Source organism: Vipera ursinii (genome assembly GCF_947247035.1).
Source record: "Vipera ursinii genome assembly, chromosome: 2".
Classification (NCBI taxonomy): Eukaryota; Metazoa; Chordata; class Lepidosauria; order Squamata; family Viperidae; genus Vipera; species Vipera ursinii.
Window position 1 is genome coordinate 266903061 of NC_139513.1, and position 11969 is coordinate 266915029.

The following is an 11969-nucleotide window of genomic DNA, read 5'->3' on the forward strand; positions in this document are numbered from 1 at the left end:
TAAAAAGTGCTCCTAAATTTTCATTCAGATATTGCTTTTTAACTTTTTTTATGTAAGTGAACTTTCCTAGATATATTTTCTCTGAAAAAGTATTTTTAAACATACTGTAATATGTTTTCTGTATTCAAGAGAGGCATTTGAACATTTGAGAAATTTAAAAGCTGATGCATAACTAAATGCAAATATATACAATATTTTGAAAACATGGATCAGAACAGTTAAAATTAATGAAGATTGATTTTTATTCTCAAACATTCCTAGTCCTAGTGAAAAATATGTAATCACCAATACCATTGAGTTGACAAAATCTGGCAATATAAAGATATCTGTTCCCAAAAATACCTGTGCCATTCCTTTTATCAATATATATTCAGTAGATGGGAAAGTATGGTTCCCTTTTCTTCTTAAAAATAAACACACTTCCAGAAATCTGACAGGCATATAATTACAGTAGATAATCAATGCTGCTGATCATCAAGATATAAAAATATATTCTGCATAGACAGGAGAAAATGCAATATTCTATAAAATGTATTTTGATTTTTTTAATCTTAATTTCCACAATTTATATCCAACAGCTCCATAGACCCGTGTTGCATTTGCACTTTTATTGCTTGGCTTCGTTATTAATTCATCTGTCATTTCCTGATGTTCCTAGATGTACATCGAAGATATCATGTCAGAGAACATTTCTTTAATATCATCTTACTACAGTACCAATATGCCCAAGCAACTTCTGGTTTTGCTGCGTCCTCATGGTGCTCCCTTCATCTGATTGCCCTACCCCTTTTAATCTCTGTTGCTTCACAACACTCATTTCCATACCTGTCAATTCATGTTCAGGCTGATTTTGAACAGAACTAAGCTACAATGATACACGGGTTTAGCATTCACTCAAAATATCTGCCAATATCAGCTGATAATTGGGCTTCCTTTAAACACCCTTGTGCAAACTCAGAGAAACTCTGACTCAATCTCCTCCATTTTCAGCCCCAGCTCACACCGAGAAAAATGCTTGGACCATGTTTTCTTGCCAAAATTTCCTGGTGAAATTTTGTGAGAGGGGAAGGAAACAAAAAACGAGGAAATTCACTAATCACTGCTCACAATATGCTTTTTAGTTCATAAGCAAACACATATGCCTGTAGTAAGAATAGGGATTATCATGTGTGTGTTAATGATGTGCAAGTCTAGTTTTCTGCCAACTGGAGAATTGGGGGAAAGCAATTTAACTTACCTTGTTAGCAAAAAAAACTTTACTATTCTCATCATTGGGGGAAAAATGAAGTACGGAAAAAATGTTGTATAGCAGAATGTAATTTGAAGATATTTTACTCTAGCGTTCTCAAAATTAAAATCTGAATAGATTTATACATGAATTTATAAAAGTGTGAATCATTTAGCTAATATAGCTCATGTAACAGTTATTTTTATTTTAACTATCATTGATTCCACTATATATTATCATTTTATTTTTTAAGGTCTTGGTACATCGAGGAGAAGAGAATGTAAGTTTTACTTCATTATCATGATTAAACTGTATTAATCTTAGTATTAATCAAATAAATCATTGTTTTCATTCAATCAATATTTTTGTTAAATTATATTTCTGCTCATTCTCTGTCTATATCCATCTAATGCTAATGGAATATAGCTTAGCAGGATTTATTTCAATAACACTTCTCAAGATTTCAGAATAAGAAACCAACCAGCAATAAGGACTGAAGGACATCTCAGAGAGCACAAAGAATAACCATGAATATATAAACATTACATAATATACAAAAAAAGGAGTATTTCTACAATAAGTTGAAGCTGAATACAAAGCTTTTTATATTCTTCCCTATCCTTTGCCTGTACATTTTTTCATATTATTACTCAGGCTTTTTGTGTGTTTTGTTTTCATTTTTGTAAAAAGACCTGGAGGAGTAAAAGTACCAAGAACAAATATGGAATTAATTTTCCATATGGTCCATGAATATATTTTACCTTTGATATTCAAGAATGCAAATCCTTGGTTATCTTCACTTTTCTGAAGTTGCATGGGGCCTGAAACATAACAATACATACATTTATAGGATGCTTAAGAGAAGCAGTGTGGTGTAGCAATTAAGTAGCCACAGGGAAGCCCAAGTTGTAGTCTTACTGTAGGCATGGAAACCAGCTAAGTGGTTTTAAGTCAGTAACACTCTCTCAGCCACAAAAATCAATTCAGGCTCTGGCACCCTCTGTCTGAAGGACAGACCCCTTGTCACAACATGCGATGATGCAAGCAAGGAGACCTATAACCAAATGGGATCAATAAAAATAAAATATAAAAGGATACCCATCATTTACTGATGGTAGCAAATACTGAATGGTCATTTTCAAAAATGCAGGTCTAAAGATCTATCTAAGAAATACTCTAATACTTTCTTTTATCCCACCTTTATTATTTCGGTAAATAACTTGAAGCAGTGTATAATAGTTACAGAGTGTGTGGCATTTGCTATATAAGATGAAAGTACTAGAAAAAATATATTTGGGCTTCCTCTAAAAGAAACACATAATTAGGGTTAGATAGATGAGAAGTGAATTTCATTACTGTGCACTATTAGATAAAATATTAAATATGGTAACTTTCTTGGTAACTAAGAATGCCTATACTTAGAAATTCCTTAATCAATGTATATAAAAGTGGTGGGCACACACAAATAGTAGTGTGCCAACTTATTATTTATACTCTTTCAGAAGAAAAGAATTATGGATTAAAATGTAGCACTAGAGTGTGCTTAAATCACAAATCAATGATAGTTAGTCCTGTTTGGGTTATGGCCATTTATCTCCATCCATGCACTTTGTATGATTTTAAAGAAAATCATTCATCAGCTGTTATTGCTTAACCTGTTTGGATGAAACTTGTTTCACCTGCAGCAGTTAAAGGCTCTCAGTAAGTCAGGCATCCAATTCTCTTGGCACCCATGTTTCTTCTATTTGCTGGTGGTTATTTCTACATGATGTATCTTAGAAGCAAAAGTCAGTATTTGGAAAATTGCTTTGTGATGGATAGAAAACTTTAGTCTAATATGATATACACTACTTTGACCAGTTCAGCCCCTGGTGACTTTAAGAACAGTTTCACTAATGAAGGTAAACATACATGTCCCAAGATAATGTTGCAGGATCCAATCTGAGACGGTTCAACTTAATAGCCAGCCATCAACACTCTAATTAACAATTAATAGCTACATACAGCCAGGAACCATATAAACACAATGAGTAGAAGAAGCCCAATGCACATATTCTGAAGAGAGAGAAGTTCCCCGATAATGGACTCCAGCCTGAGCCCAAAAGCTTGGAAGAATAAACCTTTAATCCCACTGATCAACTCAGAATAGTTCCTTCCAGTTTCTTTACAGTAGTACAGAAGTGATTTGGAAGTGCCATTTTCCATCTTTGGTTTTCCAGTCTACTCTGCAGTGCTAGTATTTCCTGGTTGGCTCCCATCAAAGTACTAACCAGGTCTAGCCCTCTTTATCTTTTTGAAATCATTTAAGATTTGCCATCTCAACATGTTTTGGGAATATCCTAGGAATATTAGCATTGTAATGAATTCTTCTGCACGTTTATATTTATTCTCTGACGTAAAAGAAACTATTTTCAAAATCATGTTTCAAATAACACTTTTGTGAAATTCAGTATGATCTATCTATCTATCTATCTATCTATCTATCTATCTATCTATCTATCTATCATCTATCTATCATCTATCTATCTATCTATCTATCTATCTATCATCTATCTATCTATCTATCTATCTATCTATCTATCTATCTATCTATCATTATCTATCTATTGGATTTATTCTCAGTGATTCTGGGTGACCTACAAACAATACAAAACCCAATATAAAGAGGGTAAAAACAATAAAAACAATAACTCCCCACCCCACTGGTGACAACAAATGATCAAATGAGCCACTTGATGAGCTCCATCCAATTCTGGGTTTCCCAGGCTTGCTGACAAAACCAAGTCTTCAGGGCCTCGTGAAAGGGTGTCAAAGCAGGTGCCGTTATAATTTCTGTGGGGATGATGTTTCAAATGGAGGGAGTCACCACTGAGAAGGACCTTCTTTTGGGTTCTGCCAGATATAGCTCCTTAGGAGAGGGGATCCGCAACATTCCTTGCCTTCCTGCTCTGGAGGGTCAGGTGGATGTAACCAGGAAGAGACAGTCCTGTGGCCAGTCTTACAGTTACCTTATAAGGTTGAGAAAAGGATGTGAGAGTCTTTGAGTCCTGTACTTATCACTCTTTCCAATGACAGGTCCTGGGCTTTGATTAAATCAGAAAGGAAGACTTAGTGAGGAACTTTTTTCATGAGACTTTTATTCAATGGAATTCAGGAGGGGAAAATATAAAGAGCATAAATTAACATATTAAACAAAAGAAAGAATAAGACATATATATATATATATATATATATATATATATATATATATATATATATATATATATGTGTGTGTGTGTGTGTGTGTGTGTGTAAAACTAAGGGAAATAATGTAACATATGAAGATACTTTGACCTTGAGGAGAAAAGCTGATGAAAGGGAAATTATGGTATAGTTTAATTAGGAATGAAACAGTTAAAATGTATAAAATGTAAGTCAGGTATAATCTAAGTTGCTATGGGTATATAGGACACTGAGAATTGGTGGTGCCTGTTATGCTTCAGTTAGTTATAATAATGGGAAAAAGAGGGGATTTTGAGAAATCTTCTGAAGGAATGTGATCCAAGAGAAATAATTAGTCTATATACTGATCAGTGGAACTAGATGAATAAGTATAGAAAAGAATGATTAAACCATTTGAACATTCAAAAGTGATTCAGAATGTCAATTATTTGATGAGTAGAAAAAGTACTTTCTCTGCTGATTGGAAACACCTTACTGACTTTTTGCGTCAAACAGAAAAAATGATGTATGGTTTTAATGATTAGGAAAAAATATTATATAAAAATGTAAGTAATGCTTAATCATAGAGTAAGAGGTTAATTTACATTTGTACTTATAACTTGTAAAAGAAATTTGGAAGTCATCTCTTTATTTTTTTCCTTTCTCTTTTTTTCCTAAACTTTTGTCTTTGTCTTTTGCTTGTCTCTCCCCCCCCCTTTATTCTAAAGATTAGGTCTTATAACATAAAGCATAAATTTCCATTCAAACTATAAAAACATCCTTCCTATAACGACTACTCCCAGCACCATGATAGATCATATTGTTCTTTGAACAATTTTTCAGCCAATTTCCTAAAGCCATCAAGGAGGATGCGGTTTAGATGTCTGGGGTTGAGATATATATATCTAAGTATTATCAGCATATTGATAATGCATCATTTTGTATCTCCAGATGAGATCTCTCTGAGTTTCCATGTAGATCAGACATGTCAAACACAAGGCCCGGGGGCCGCATCTGGCACACGAAGTGGTTTCATGTGGTCCATGAATCCATCCTGGAAACAGTGAGGAAACGGCCCCCACTGCCTTGGCCCTGGCCCAGAGACCCTCCTTCTGCCAGAGACCCTCAGATCTGTCCCACTCCTGCCCAGGCCCCCATAGGCACCCTTGATGCGAACCATGTAGAGCTGGCCACGCCCACCCAGTAGGCCATACGCACTCTAGCCACGCCCACCCAGTAGGCCACAACCACCCAGGCCATACCCACCCGGCTCCTTGAGGGCAACCACAATGCTGATGCAGCCCTCAATGAAATTGAGTTTGACACCCCTGAAGTAGATATTGAAAAACAGGGTTAGAAAGTTGAGCCTTCTGGTATCCCATGAGTGCCAGATCAATGTCCTCAACTTTAACTGGGACAATTCATATTGAAAAGAATGGAACCGCTGAAGAACAGCGCTCCTAATTCCCAATTTTTCTAGTGGCCCAAAAGGTTATCATAAAATGTCATCCTACATATTTATTTTCAGTTCCTTGGGATGGCAAAGAAAGAATGCTCCAAATGCACATAAATATAAAACAGATTCAGAAATGCTTCTGAATATAAAGCAGTCTTTAAATGGTTTGCTGCATCTATTTTGTGATAAGCAGGAAAGAATTGTTGGAATAACAAAACTGTATCTTGAATCTACGAGGCAGGATGAAGGAATGGTAGTAAGATCCAGCAAGTTCCATCTTAACCAGTGAAGAAATAATCCCATTTTAGTAACTCAAGCAGAAGGGATAAAATAATAAATTTAAACTCAAGAAATTAATATATAAATAACATATTCCAAAAATTTAATTTGTGCTATATAAATTATTTTGTTTTGGTCATAGATCAGCAACTAATTACTTAGTAGTATTGATTAGTAATATTGTTGATAGCATGTTGCATAATCTACACATTAAAGTTGCAATTAGTGACAATTCATAGAATTTTGACATACCCACCTCTTGACATATCCTGCTTTTCCTTCCATATAAAAACAAAAAAGCAGTCTCTTACATGGATTACTTAAGTAGGAAAACAAGAAGAGATAGGATCAGAAATGACTGAGTGCAAAATGAATGCTTATGAAACAGAAAAATGACCTACTCATTAAAGAAGCACGCTGAGGTGGGTTGGAAAAAATGAAACATAATCAAATTACCAAAAAATTATGTGTGTTATTAAGTGGAAATGAAAAACTAGAATGTTGTCATTGGATTGGGCTGATGAAATCTTCAGAAAGAAATAAGTGAGAAAATCAGAGAGCACATGGTGGTAGAAAGGCATGGAGGAGCAGAGTGAATGTGTGGGTATAAATTAGATTTAGCTATTTCCCCTTTTTTCTTATCTCTTGTCCCATTAATTTATTTGGCTTACTATATTTAATTTTCTTTTTCTGCGTTATATAATTTTATTACCTCAAATGGATATGCATATCTGCATGCAAGTATACTCATTTAGTCGTGTGTGTGTGTGTGTGTGTGTGTGTGTGTGTGTGTGTGTGTAAAAGACATCCATTGACTGAATTAATTGATTTTGGTATTCACCATGATGGTATGCTTTGAAGATCTGAAATATAGTACAGAAAGCAGAAATATATTATGTTTACTAATATATTTTAATAAAAAGTATGTTGTAATAAATTAGCCCTATCAGCAGTTTGCAGAAAGAGAAATTGAATATGTGGGAGGGAAAAATACAAGGACACTTCCACACAACCAGTATTTTCATCTCAAAGCTCACAGAAGTGCATGCAAGTATTCACCCCACTATTAATGGAAAATTGACCGGTGCCTCCAGGTGACCCACAAAGTGTGTAAAATCTAGTGCTCCAAGTTATTCAATCAATAACCTTTTTGACAATCTCTGGAATTGATTGTACTGCGTGATTTCTCTGCTGTGATCATATAGTCAGAGCAATCTTTTAGGTATGATAGTTCAAAACATAAGTGATATGATGCCAAGTGAAATCAGAAAGACAGTGCCAGGCCAACTCAATAGTCATAGGTTTGTCAGTACGGAAACAAACTTAGTCCAAAACTACAGAAAAAGTATACACCTGAGATGTTTCTATTGCTATTGGAAGAGACTTCATTCACACAACACACTAGTTTGAGTTTAGCAATGATACTGTTTCTAACATATGTAGTTTGGAAATTATGTTTTATGTGGTATAGATATCTTAATACATTATTGTTAGAAAATATGGTTTATTGCTTAGCAGCTATTGAACTCAACCAAATGTAGTTTGTTTAACAAAATATGGTTAAGCATATATGGCTTGATATGATACATTAACCTGGTTACTGAGTTTTTAAGGTAGAGTCCAAAAACCTAACCTGGTGCTGATGGTAGTCAATTCTTGGTCTCTGTAACATATTACTCTACTGTAGGTAACACCATTGTCCTGATTAATTCTTTACTCCTATAAGATAAAGGTAAAGGTTTCCCCTGTCCAGTCATGGCCAACTCTAGAGGGTAGTGCTCATCTCTGATTCACAGCCAAAGAGGCAGCATTGTCCAAAGACCTTCCCATGGTCATATGGCCAGCATGATTATACTCTGATGTGCATGGAACACTGTTACCTTTCCCCCAAAGTGGCACCTATTTATCTACTTGCATTTGCATGCTTTCAAAGAGCTAGGTGGACAGCAGGTGGAGCAAGTAATGGGAGTTCACCATGTTGCACGGTGCTTAGATCTCAAACCCGGTCTATCAGCTTTCCAACTGACAAGCTCAGTATCTTTAACTACTGAGCCATCATGTCCCCTCTCACACCTATGAGGACTTGTTCTTCAGTTGAGTTCTTCTGGGACTGAACTTGGATACTGACTATTGGGAGTCAATAATAGAATATGGCTTGGTAGGTGTGGAGGGTTTGTTGTCACTGTGTGTTGGGGGGAGAGAGCATGGGGGGAGGCTCAGTTAATCTCAATGTACACATGTTGTACTTTGACAATAAAGGTTTATTTATTTATTTATTTATTTATTTATTTATTTATTTATTTATTTATTTATTTAATATGTTCAATCCAAGTTTGCATGCAGTTAGGTATAGCTTGATGCATGTATGTGTGTTTCTAATGTTCTCAACTTTTATCTGTCTATGTTTTTGAGAGTAAATTGATGCTTCAGTAAAAACCTTTGAATCAGATATGGACCACTTGGTTGTCTAAGGAACAGTAATAGAATTGTTGCTTCTGAAATCTCCTGGTTCAACTTTGAGTTGAAGCTTAACCTTTTCTGGGATTTTAAGTTGCTGCAAAATAATAGGGAATCTAATTTTTCTCAAACCTCACCAACTGATGCCTTACAAATAGCTGAGTAAAGACAAAGCATTAAGAAAAAAAACTCATGGATTTGTTTTCAGATTAATGAAAACAAGGCTGACTTAGCCTTCCATCCTTCTGAGGTTGATAAAATGAGGATCCAGATTGTTGGGGGCAATAATGCTGAGTGTAAACTGCTCAGAGAGAGCTGTAAAGCACTGTGAGTCAATATACTGCATGTCTAAGTGCTACTGCTAAATAGGTGCATATATTAAAATCAACTATGTTACTTTCAGGTCCATCATTAATATTTTTCAAATAGAAGGAATGTTTGGAGAAAAGTATACTTTGGATATAGCAGGTATAATAAACCTCAATTGAGGAAAGGATTTTTGCAGCAAAATAGCTTTAAACACGTGATTTATAAATAATTGCACAGCATTGTTGTGATTTATCAGCCTTGTTGTTATTACAATATGTATTATTATTTTAGTGAGATAGCTGATGATCAGGGTGGGGTAGAAGGAAAATCTTATCAAGTTAATGCTGAATCTCTTTAGGCTTCATCATCAAGAAGGCGTAAAGTTGTTTTCAATCTTCATGGGTTCTCTCATGCACAATATATTGGTAGAGAATTCATCCGAAAATTCTCCCAAGCAACCTGAGGGTAATTTCAGTCAGATAATACTTTGGACATATAATACGACCTAGCATGAACTACAAAGAAAGGAAAACCCATCATGAAGCAAAACAGATGCAGTAGACAGGTATATGGCCACACCAGCAGTTAGTGCAACAACAGTCATTAGAACTCTATCTGGCACTTTATGGACTGAGTTGTTCTCAGCATTTTTCTTTGTATATTTATTTACTTTTTTAGAATAGCCCCACCATCATTTTGTTGATCTCAATATAAAGAAGACATTTTCTTTACCTTTTTTATGTATAGATGTTAGAAACTGCATTTGAAATTATTTATATGAAAAGCAATGCTTTCACTGAACTACAACTATTTCTTAAATCTCTTTATTATACATCCATTTCTTTCTTTTGGCAACTGCACTGGGAATTAATTTGAGTTTATCTATGAAAAGACAGGTGATATTTTAGTGAATTTAACTTTCAGTATATTGAGGCATAATATGTTTGGCTCAGCCAATCTCAATGTATACATGGTTGTACTTTGACCATAAAGGTTCATTCATTCTGAGTTTCAGCCCCATTAGCCAAGGGATTTCTTGTTTGCTTGCTGTGATTTAAAAAATTGGGACTGCGTATGTTTATTCCCACTTTATGGATACAGGCTTTTGGTGCACAAGTGAGAAAGAAAGAAAGTGGCACATATTATTTACATGAAATGCTTCTCTTGGAGATGGGGTTAATAACTCTAAATGTTTCAGCTTCATTTTCTTAGTGACTTCCTTGTAACATTGATTCTTCCATGTAATTGTCAAAAAAGTAAGAGTACTTTGAATTAGTGCTTCTCTGCTGAATTCCTTATAATATTTTATGGGTTTTATTCATATTTTATAAAAAGCTTTATTTCACATTTTAATTTTTATCTGTTTCTATCTATGGACATTACCAAGATCATTTTCTATTTACATTGTTTAAAAGCTATTTGAAATATCATCAAGAGTTCTAAATATACCATGTAATTTATAATAAAAATTCAACAAACTATAACATTGTTGGGGAGCCAATGGCCTTCCAGATGTTGACAACTAACAGTATATTTCAGCAGTAGCCAGGGTTGGCCCAGATTGTTTTAAAATTGTAGTTAATAGCATCTAAATCAGAGTGGTCAAAACCCTACCCCTTTTTACATGCATGTAATATGTCACAGATGTATAAAAAAGGGATGGATTGTAATTATATGATCACCTCTACCATTGTTACTTTTGGTATCTCTTCTGTAGAACCTTTTTATTTACATGAATCTAAGTCCCCCAATCCTATATTCAAACAAAATTTATAACATAGCAATGTGAACGAATTAATTAATATTTTCAATTTTAAAATCCTCAGACTAAAAAAACTATCAGCATTTGCAAAGATACAACATTCATAGATCATGAATAACGATTCTTCAGTTTATTTATACTTTACAGATTTAGAGAGGAAAAGAATACTAAGCTGCATTTTTTCAGAGTTGTTGATTAATAATAATTGCTAAAAGACCTGCATTACAAACTGGAAGCACAGCAGACACTGCAAACATATCTGACCAAAGATTTACCTCTAACTTTCTTGTTTACTGCAGTGTAATCAAAGAGAAAATATGCACACAGGGAGCTGCAGCTATTATTGCACAATTAATTAGATGCTTCTTCTGATTTGTCCCCTAATTATTTTATGGTCCTAGATACTCAAATGAATATTTTTCAAAGGTCAGTTGCCCTTTTCATTTTCTCTGTTATATTTAATCACACTCCAGGAAGATACTTAATTTACTGAAAGCCCACAGTCAAGCTTCAGAATGCATCATGGGAAATGTTGTGATTTTTACATATAATAAAATACCTGCTGGCCAATTATTTTTAGACAATATATCAATTAGGGAAAAAAAGTATTAATCTTACACACTGAGCTGACTATACATCTGGATTTGTATTCATAACCAAAACCATTGTAAGTAGATTGGGATAGTAGGGAAAAGCATATACCTACCAGTTTATGTATAATCTTGCTAACACAAGATGTGCTAAATGTGTTCTTTGCTTTTTAAGAGGATGGAAGAGTTCTGAATTTCCTGAATAAGAAAGTTTTGGTCTCAGCATTTGTGCTGTGGTAACATTTAGAGTGATCTGTAATATAGTCTATTGAAGCTATCATTGAGAAGTGGATATCTGAAAGAAGGACCTCAATCATTTTAGCCTACCTATTCATCATCTGGGATTCTGCTCTGTATCATGACATATAGGAATGATTGGCTAGACAAAACAGGTTTTTTATGGTGATAATGTATTATGCAACTGTTTTTGCAAGGAAATTCGCTCATCTCATTTTATAGGACTGTTGGGACAATAGATAAATTGCCCCTTAATGCTCAAAATAATGTGTTGCTGTATTACTTGGGAAACAAGAGAGCTCTTCAGATCCCTGTAACTATTTGAGGCAAGGTCCAAAGTCCCAATTGTAATCTTGAGCTTTTTGTACAAATGTTAATTTGGTCTGTGCCTAAACACAGAGCCGTACCTTCTTTACAACCAGTGCAAGTTATAAATGGAAGATTTCTCAG